Source organism: Miscanthus floridulus, chromosome 7 (genome assembly GCF_019320115.1).
Source record: "Miscanthus floridulus cultivar M001 chromosome 7, ASM1932011v1, whole genome shotgun sequence".
Taxonomy (NCBI): Eukaryota; Viridiplantae; Streptophyta; class Magnoliopsida; order Poales; family Poaceae; genus Miscanthus; species Miscanthus floridulus.
In genome coordinates this window covers 6,795,140-6,804,884 of record NC_089586.1, presented here as the reverse complement: position 1 = coordinate 6,804,884, position 9,745 = coordinate 6,795,140, and positions in this window count along the sequence as shown.

The window sequence follows — 9,745 nt, the reverse complement described above, 5'->3', positions numbered from 1 at the left end:
ATCCTAGCACCACCAAAAGAAGCCAACGTGAAGCAAATCGACCTAGGCACCAGTGATCCCACAAAAATAGCAACCATCAGTGCCCACCTATCGGCAAAATAGGAACTCGCGCTCACCAACTTTCTTTGGGACAACAAGGATATCTTCGCTTGGAAGCCGGCCGACATGCCAGGGGTCCCAAGAGAGTTGGCTGAGCACGGAATTGATATCAATGAAGGCTCCAAGCCTGTGAAGCAATGACGACGACGATTCTCTCCCGACAAGAAGGCAGCGATTAAAAAGGAAATTACAAAACTAATGGCAGCTGGATTCATCAGGGAAATTCTACATCTGGATTGGCTAGCAAATCTAGTTCTGGTATAGAAAAAGAAAACAGACGAGTGGCACATGTGTGTTGACTACATAGATCTCAACAAACACTGCCCAAAAGATCCATTTGGGCTACCACGCATTGATCAGATAGTTGATTCAACAGCAGGATCTGCCCTATTATCTTTTCTTGATTGCTATTCCGGGTATCACCAGATCGCATTAAAAGAACAGGACCAAAGCAAGACATCTTTCATCACTCCGTTTGGCGCCTACTGCTATAGGACCATGTCGTTTGGACTTAAGAATGCTGGAGCCACTTACCAAAGAGCCATCCAAACATGCCTCGGTGATCAGATCAGTGAAAATGTAGAAGCATACGTGGATGACGTGGTTGTAAAAACAAAGAACCCGGATACACTGATTGAAGACTTAAAACAAACCTTCGAGAACCTAAAGAGGTGGAGGTGGAAATTGAACCCTAACAAGTGCGTATTCGAAGTTCCCTCAGGACAACTACTCAGATTCTTGGTCAGTCATCGTGGAATCGAAGCAAGCACCAAGCAAATTCGAGCAATAACAGAGATGGGCCCTCCTCGAAAAATCAAAGAAGTACAAAAACTAACAGGCTACATGGTGGCACTCAACCGTTTCATATCAAGACTCGGCGAAAAAGGGTTGCATTTCTTTGAACTACTAAAGAAGATAGACAAGTTCGAGTGGACGGAAGAAGCCAATGAAGCTTTCAAGAAACTTAAGGCATACCTCACCTCCTCACCAGTCCTCACACCTTCAAAGAAAAACGAAGACATGATGCTATACATTGCAGCAACTACTACTATAATCAGCACGGCAGTAGTAGTGGAAAGAGAAGAAGAAGGGCATGTGTATAAAGTACAATACCTAGTATACTACATCAGGGAAGTTCTATCAGAATCAAAAATCCGGTATCTGCATGTGCAAAAACTACTCTACGCCCTACTGATCACTTCACGCAAGCTTCGTCACTATTTTGAAAGCCACAAGATTACCGTGGTAACAGATTTCCCACTAGGAGACATCTTACACAACAAAGACACAATAGGACGCATATCCAAGTGGGCGGTTGAACTCAGTGCTCTCAACATCGATTTCACCCCGTGGAAAGCAATTAAATCTCAAGCCCTTACTGATTTTGTTGCCGAATGGATAGAAATTCAACAACCCGTATCAAGCGCCATCCTTGATCATTGGAAGATGTACTTTGATGGATCACTTAAGCTAGGTGGAGCTGGGGTAGGCGTCCTCCTAATTTCTCCAGATGGAAGACAACTAAAGTATGTCCTCCAGATATTATGGCAAGCCACCAACAATGAAGCAGAATATGAAGCTCTCATACACGGGCTAAGAGTGGCTATTACCCTCGGAATCAAGTGACTACTCGTATACGGCGATTTAGCAGTAGTCATCAACCAAGTCAACAAAGATTGGGATTGCACCAAAGAAAACATGGGTGCTTACTGTGCTGAAATCTAAAAACTCGAAAAACACTTCCAATGACTAGAAATTCTACATGTCCTGCGGGATTCCAACATTGCAGCAGATGTTCTTGCCAAGCTTGGATCCGATAGGGCAAAGGTCCCACCTGGCGTATTCGTAGAGGAGTTATCAGCTCCTTCTATCAAACAACTCGATGAGACAACCACAGAACTCACAGCCAAAGGCAACCAGATTCTGGTGATCAACACTTCATGGACACAGGTTTTTATTGATTACATCAAAGAGAATAAGTTGCCGGCGGAAAAATAGCAAGCCACACAAGTCGTCCACAGAAGCAAGAATTACGTCCTAGTAGGAGACAAGCTATACAGAAGAGCTGCATCATCGACTAAAGTATGTCCTAAAATGCGACTCATTTGAAGAAGGCAAACAAATCCTAGACAAAATACACTCAGGCTGCTGTGGAAATCACGCCGCTTCAAGAACACTAGTCGGCAAAGCATTCCGCACTGGTTTCTACTGGCCAACCGCTTTGAAAGACGCAGAAGAACTCGTCAGAAGATGCAAAAGTTGTTAGATGTTCGCAAGACAAGCTCATGTGCCAGCCCACAACCTCATCTGCATTCCACCCACTTGGCCTTTCTCCTGCTGGGGGCTGGATCAAGTGGGACCTCTCAAGAAAGCAAAGGGCGGTTTCGAGTACATCTTTGTAGCAATCGACAAGTTCACCAAGTGGATCGAATACAAACCACTCACAAAATACAGCGTGGCCAAAGCGGTCGAGTTCATCCAAGATATTATGCACCACTTCGGCATGCCCAATCGAATCATCACAGATTTGGGTTCTCCCTTCACAGCTACAGAATTCAAAAGTTGGGCACAGGATTGTGGCTTCAGTATAGATTACGCATCAGTCGCACATCCAGAAGCCAACGGATAGGTAGAAAGGGCTAATGGACTCATACTAGCCGAATTAAAACCAAGATTGTATGAAGAACTAGTAGACTATGGGTCAAAATAAGAATTACCCAAAGTTGTATGGGGGCTACGGACTCAAATAAGCAGAGCCACTGGATACTCACCTTTCTTCCTGGTATACGGATCAGAAGCCGTACTACCCGTAGACCTGATCTGGACGTCACCAAGGATAGAACAATATGACGAAGGAGAAGCAGAACACACCCGAAGATTAGAACTCGATAGCACAGAAGAAGTCAGAGTAAACGCTACCCTGCAATCAGCGAAATACCTCCAAGGACTAAGGCGCCACTACAACAAGAATACACAGTCTCGATCATTACAAGTCGGAGACCTAGCACTAAGAAGAAAACAAAAAACCGACGGACGACACAAACTACTTAGTCCATGGGAAGGTCCTTTTATCATCGCAAAAGTCATCGAACCGACACATACAAGCTCATAACTGAAGATGGAAAAGAAGTCAACAATACATGGCACATCAGTCAGCTACGAAGATTCTACGCATAAAAACAACTCAATGGAGATTATGTATACAAGACATAAGAGGTCAACGTTCATGATCAACAAGATACCGCAATGTATCATTGTAACACATCAATATTCATGATCAATAAAGATGATTATCTCTTGACAAACATATGTCTCATGGCTCTATCCGAGTTGTTTCTTAAATGCAAAATGGCTGAAAATACGCCTGAGCAACCCGGCCGAGAGCAAAATAGTTGAAAAGACACTTGAGCCCGCCGATGAGGGTAGCTAACAAGCTAACACCCGAAATAAAATGCAAAATGGCTGAAAAGATGCCTGAGCATCCTGGCCAAGAGCAAAATAGTTGAAAAGACACTTGAGCCCGTCGATGAGGGTAGCTAACAAGCTAACACCCAAAATAAAATACAAAATGGCTGAAAATACACCTAAGCATCCCGGCCAAGAGCAAAATAGTTGAAAAGACACTTGAGCCCGCCGATGAGGGTAGCTAACAAGCTAACACCCGAAATAAAATGCAAAATGGCTAAAAGACGCCTAAGCATCCCGGCCGAGAGCAAAATAGTTGAAAAGACACTTGAGCCCACCGATGAGGGTAGCTAACAAGCTAACACCCGAAATAAAATGCAAAATGGCTGAAAAGACGCCTGAGCATCCTGGCCGAGAGCAAAATAGTTGAAAAGACACTTGAGCCCGCCGATGAGGGTAGTTAACAAACTAACACCCGAAATAAATTGCAAAATGGCTGAAAATACGCCTGAGCATCCTGGCCGAGAGCAAAATAGCTAAAAAGACACTTGAGCCCGCTGATGAGGGTAGCTAACAAGCTAGAACCCAAAATAAAATCAAAACGACTGAAACTAAGCCTAGGCATAGACCAGAGCAATATCAAAAGCAAGACCCTCTAGCTACTTGCACCAAATAGCAAGAGGCTCGGGGGCTACACTGGAGATACCCAAGAACACAAAGATCTACATATAACAAGTTGTTTACAACTCGACGGATCAAGAAAGGTCGTCAACACAAAGATCTACATATAACGAGTTGTTTACAGGGCACAAGAGAAGGCCAGACAAGCACTCGACAGATCAAGAAAGGTCGTCAACACAAAGATCTATATATAACGAGTTGTTTACTTGAACAGAAAAGTACTCGACAAATCATCCGAGGAATAGGTAGGGCATTCAGGCAAAGAAGACATCAACAAAAAAGACCTTCATTCAAAAAAGAAGTATAATGTCATATTACAAGGCACGGGCAAAAAAGTCAAATACATCAAGCCTCATCATCAGGAGAAGGGAGAACGATATTGAGATTATCTACTATCCTACTAGCTAAGTCTTCAACTTCAGGCTCCATCCTCTCAATAGCATCGATGTATTCTTGACTATCAGCTTCCTCTGCTATCTTGGACAAAGGAGCCGCTGGAGCAAGAACCCGGACTTGGGCCAGAACATTCTTGGTACACAGTTGAGCGCACCTCTTCACAAACTCTTGGAAACGAGTCAGAATTCGAGGAATCAACTGAGCCCAAGATTGCCCGTCATCCGCTAGAGTTCGAAGAATGTCAGCTACTGAACGAAAGGATTTCCACAAAGCCTTCTAGTTTTCAGTAGCCGTCGCCAACCGGCCAGACAAGTCTTCAATGGTTTTCTGGGCCTGCACAAGATCTCTATCAGCTCCACGCCTAATCAACTTAGCAAGCGCAAGTTCCTCTCCAGCATGAGTAATTACCTCCTCAGCCTTGTTATGACTTGTACGAACAAGAGTCTTCATTTCTTCAACGCCCTCCGAGAGTTTCTACTTTTCAACCCAGAGAGCTGGACGAAGTAACAGACAACAAGTCAGCAGAAAGGAAAGTTTGAATACAAAAAGAAACAAAAATAACCCTCAATACCATTGCACTCCTTCACGGCCTCCAAGTCCTTCACGGCCTCCGAGTTCTTTCAAGCCTCCTGAAGAGCGGCATCCCTCTGCTTCTCGATTTCAACAGCCCGGGCACGTAGAGACTTTTCTTCATCCTGATGCATTTGACGCTCAGCCTCCATCTCGGCCCAGAGGAGATCAAGATCAGCTTTCAAGGTGCTCACTTCTGAAGACAACTTTTTCTTGTTTTCAGACGAGAAAAAGAAGCCGGTATGATCATGAGAGAAGGACTGAGCAAAAAGATACAAAGAAAAACAAAGAATAAGGACCAAAGAAAAATGAACATCCAAAGAAGGAACGATGAAAAAGCTTACCTAGAGCTTTTCTCCAAAAGAAGTCGCAAGGGACGACAAGTTTCCCCAGGCAGCAGTTAATTCCGATTGCCGATGAGTGGCATCGAACTTCTGCACCACATCATCAGCAAAAGGTGGACCGCCAGAGGCAAGAGAAGGAGAGGGAGAGGCCGGCCGAGGCGAAGAAGGAATGACCAGAGCGACCTCCTGGGAAGTCGAGGCCAAACCCTCAGAAGAACCCGACGCAATGGCCATGGTCACCTCTGGGGCAGCCAAGTCTGCAGTGGCACCATCGCCAGAAAGCTTCGTAGCCCCCACAGCCACTTCACCAATAGTACGCTGCGAGTCCTGAGGCTCGGTACTCGGTGGCATGATGGAGGGCTGAGAAGAAGTCAACGAAGAAGCGAGAGAAGACGAAGGACTGAAAATTGATAAAAGAAATTGCCGATGAGAACCAGAAAAAAGGAGAACATAAGCAAAAACAAGAAGCCAGAATCTACTCACCCAGCCACCTTCTTCCTCGCAAAACCAAAAGAAGACCTCGCAGGGGGGACCACGGCGGCAAAAACGTCCCCGCCACTTGGCGACAGGAGCGGTATAGCCAATACCGGAGCCCTGGAAGAAGCCGGGGCTGGAGCCACAGAAGAACTCGGCACTGGAGCTGCGAAAGAACTCGATACCAAAGCTACCAAAGAACTCAACACCGGAGCTTCAGAAGAAGCTGGCGCGGGAGCCTCAGAAGAACCCATACCCGACGTCCGGGTACTTCAAAAAGATCAAGACTAAAAGTCAAGACAAAAAGGAGAAATTCAATGGAAGGGGAATATGAAAACTACTCACCGCCGCATGATGAGGGGTACTTCATCATCCTCTTCCCCCTCGGTCTCAACCAAGGCCACCAGAGCACCCGCTAAAAAAAGAATAAAAGTACTCGGTTCAAGATAAAAACAAGAAAACAAAGGGACAGAGAGTATAAAATATGCTCACCTAAGAGCATGCTAGCTACAACTAGAGTACCTGGAAGAGTACTTGGTTTTCGAGACTTCTTGGAAGCAGGCAAGCCAGATGAAGACCCATCCATTCGCCCCCTCTTTGAGACACTACGAGGACCACGGGGGACTAGACAAGGAACATATTCTTCAGATACATCAACAAATCCGGAAGAAACTCCAAGAAGCGCTGTGGAGATTGGGAACTTACTGGTTGCGGAGGCTCCAGCAAGTTTCTCCCTAGTTTTCACCACGGCAGGTAGAACATCAAGAGGGATCGGGTCAACAAAGTTGTGCCCAAACTCCTACAAAAAAGAATAAAACAACGAGAAAGGGAAAAGTTAAACAAAAATGGATACAGCAAGAATACATAAAGTACCCAAACAAAGAGAAAAACAACTCACAGCTGGAGGCGGGTTGTTGGCAGAGAACTCGAAGACAGTAAGTGGGACAACGCTTGCTCCTTTTAGCATCTTCTGGAGACGCTCGAGTACCTCCTCATCGGTCAGCTCAAGAGCTGGGACCATGCGTGAAGGATCCTCAGCCCCAGAGTACTCGAAGCCAAGGTGCTCTCGCTCCTTCAAAGGCTAAACTCAGCGACGAAGAAAACTCAAGACAATACCGAAACCGGTTAAACCCTACTGTTTCAGCATACTAATCCTATCAAGAAATGGCTGGATTGCCTGAACCTCAGTAGGCGACATAGGGTTCTTATCCCATCGGTCATTAACCATGGGACTAGATCCAGAGTGGACAGCAAGGGAAGGGATTACATTGGCGGCATAAAACCAGTCGGCATGCCAATCTCTTATAGAATCGACCAGGTCATAGTCAAAGATCTTGCTCTTAAGACCCTGGTGAAATTGAATCCCACAACCACCAAGAACACTGGTTTCTTCACGGCGGGGTTGGGGTTTTAGGCGAAAGAAGTAACGAAACAAAGAAAGAGAAGGGGGAATTCCAAGGAAAGCTTCGCAAAGATGAACAAAGATAGAAAGGTGAAGAACTGCATTAGGAGCAAGATGGTTCAAGCAAATCCCAAAATAGCTGAGAAATTGATGAAGAAAGGCAGAGGCGGGAAGGCAAAGTCCAGCGCGAATGAAAGAGACAAAAAGAACGATCTCACCAGGACCTAGAGCAGGGACCCGATGCTCGCCTGAACTCTCCATTCAGCAAAAGCCTTGCTCTGGATTAAGCCATCGCTGACAAGCTCGCGGAGCTGCTCTTCGGTGGTTGTCGGAGTTGGCCAAGATTTCTGGGCGGCCCTCATGGTAACAAACTCCTGATTCTCGATCACGGAGAGTGATGACTCCTCATCCATGAAAGAAGACTGGGACTTACTTGCGGCTTTCTTCTTACCCATGTACTAACGGAGGCAAAAAGCAATTAGGGGAAAAGAAAGCCTAGACAGTGGTGCTAAAGACGGCGGCGGCAATGGCGATGGCGGATGACTAAGAGCTAGGGTTTGAAGGCAAGAGAAAGGCAGTAAAGAAGAAGAAGATAAAGGGTCTTTAAATAGATTTTACAGCGTTAAAATGGCCCACCAGGCCCGTTAAAGCACCATGTGAGAACGCAACGGTCCATTTACTGACACGGCTAAAATAACGGAGGGCACAAATCCACACAACAGTACAATTCAACAGGCAGATTTTAGACTTATCCATCCAGCACTACTGCGGAGTTATCAGATAACTACAAGAACAACCCGTCAACAAAGAAGAAAAGAAGGGCAACTTCACAAGGAACATAAGAACTCGGTTCTTATGGAAAGAACTCGGGAATATCATGAACAACCAGAACTACAGCAAAAAAGTAAATAACAACTCAAAAGACAAGATTCTCTCCATTACAAGCGACTTCAAAAATAGAAGATTACAAATCTTACAAGACCCAACATACTCGGTACCACGAAAAGCAAAGTAGCAAAGAAGAACATGGACACGGCTGGGCTCTGGAACGACTACGTGTCCCAAATTGCTACTCGGAAGGACAAACCACCATCGGCTACATTGTTTTCTTCAAAGGACAGACGCAGTGCATCCAAGGCGGAAATCAACAGCACGGCAGGACAACATGGAGCAGAGAAGGCCGGCAGGCATCTATCTACCCAAGACCAATGTGATGCTGGATATGGTGTTGATCTGCACCGGACAGTCTCAAGACAGGCGACGAGGATCAACCCAGAACTGCCAGATGAAGGAACGAAGTCCACATCACAAGACTTCCTCCAACTACCGCCACGTACATCCTGGTACATTGCTGCCGCGGGATTAGCCTACCTCTAATCCCTATCACAAGATTTCCTCCAACTACGACAAGACACAGGAACTACGAAACATGCCCGGAGGCTGCTCTACTTCACAAACTACCATGTTAGTGATCACAAAGGTTTCAATAGAATGTTCAATGGATGAGAGCAAGCACTCCGGGAGGGTATTTATAGATCAAAGGAGCGGTGCACATGGACTAGGAGTACCAACAAAATAAGCCTAACAAAGGACACAGTGAAAAGACAGGACTCAATAATGGAAGACTCAGGCGAGAGGGAACAGTACTCGAAGACGGGCATATTCGGAAGAATATACTGACACAGTACAACCCATGAACAAAAGGCATTCACACTCAACCACCACCATACAACTATATCTGACAACAGCAGACTACTAGATAATATGCCAAAACCCTGCTTCCGAGTTCTTCCTGAACAAAACAACCCGGATATTTGCTCAGGGGCTGCAAAAGGAGAGGTATACAGTTCAATCAAATAACTCAGATTCAAGACCCTCCAACTTTTTGTTCCAAATAGCAAGAGGCTCAGGGGCTACACTCAGTGAGTGCACTTTTTTCTCCAAAAAAGTGCACACCACTCAAAATGCTTCTTCAAGACAGACGATGTCAGGGCCACAAGACAAAAAGAACCCAAACACAGCTAAATCAGAGCCCTTTTTCAACAAAGAAGTCGGGGAGCCTTTCGACGAAGAATCAGGAAGGTTACAAGAAAAGACCCTCAAGCTCCTTGTGCCAAACAGCAAGAGGCTCGGGGGCTACATCCATATGGGAGTACTTTTTTTCAAAAAGGTATACACCACGCAAAGATCTCACGAAGCGCTACACGGTTTCAATCAAGAAAGCACTCGAACAACGCTTGTTCCTGCTCAACAAGACTTGAAGGAACAAGATGAGGTTTCCAGAACTCAACCATGAAGTGCTCAGGGGCTTGTCAGTGCGGGACCCATAGGATACCCCGCAAGGAAGGAAGAAGACCTAGTCTAACTAGGACTC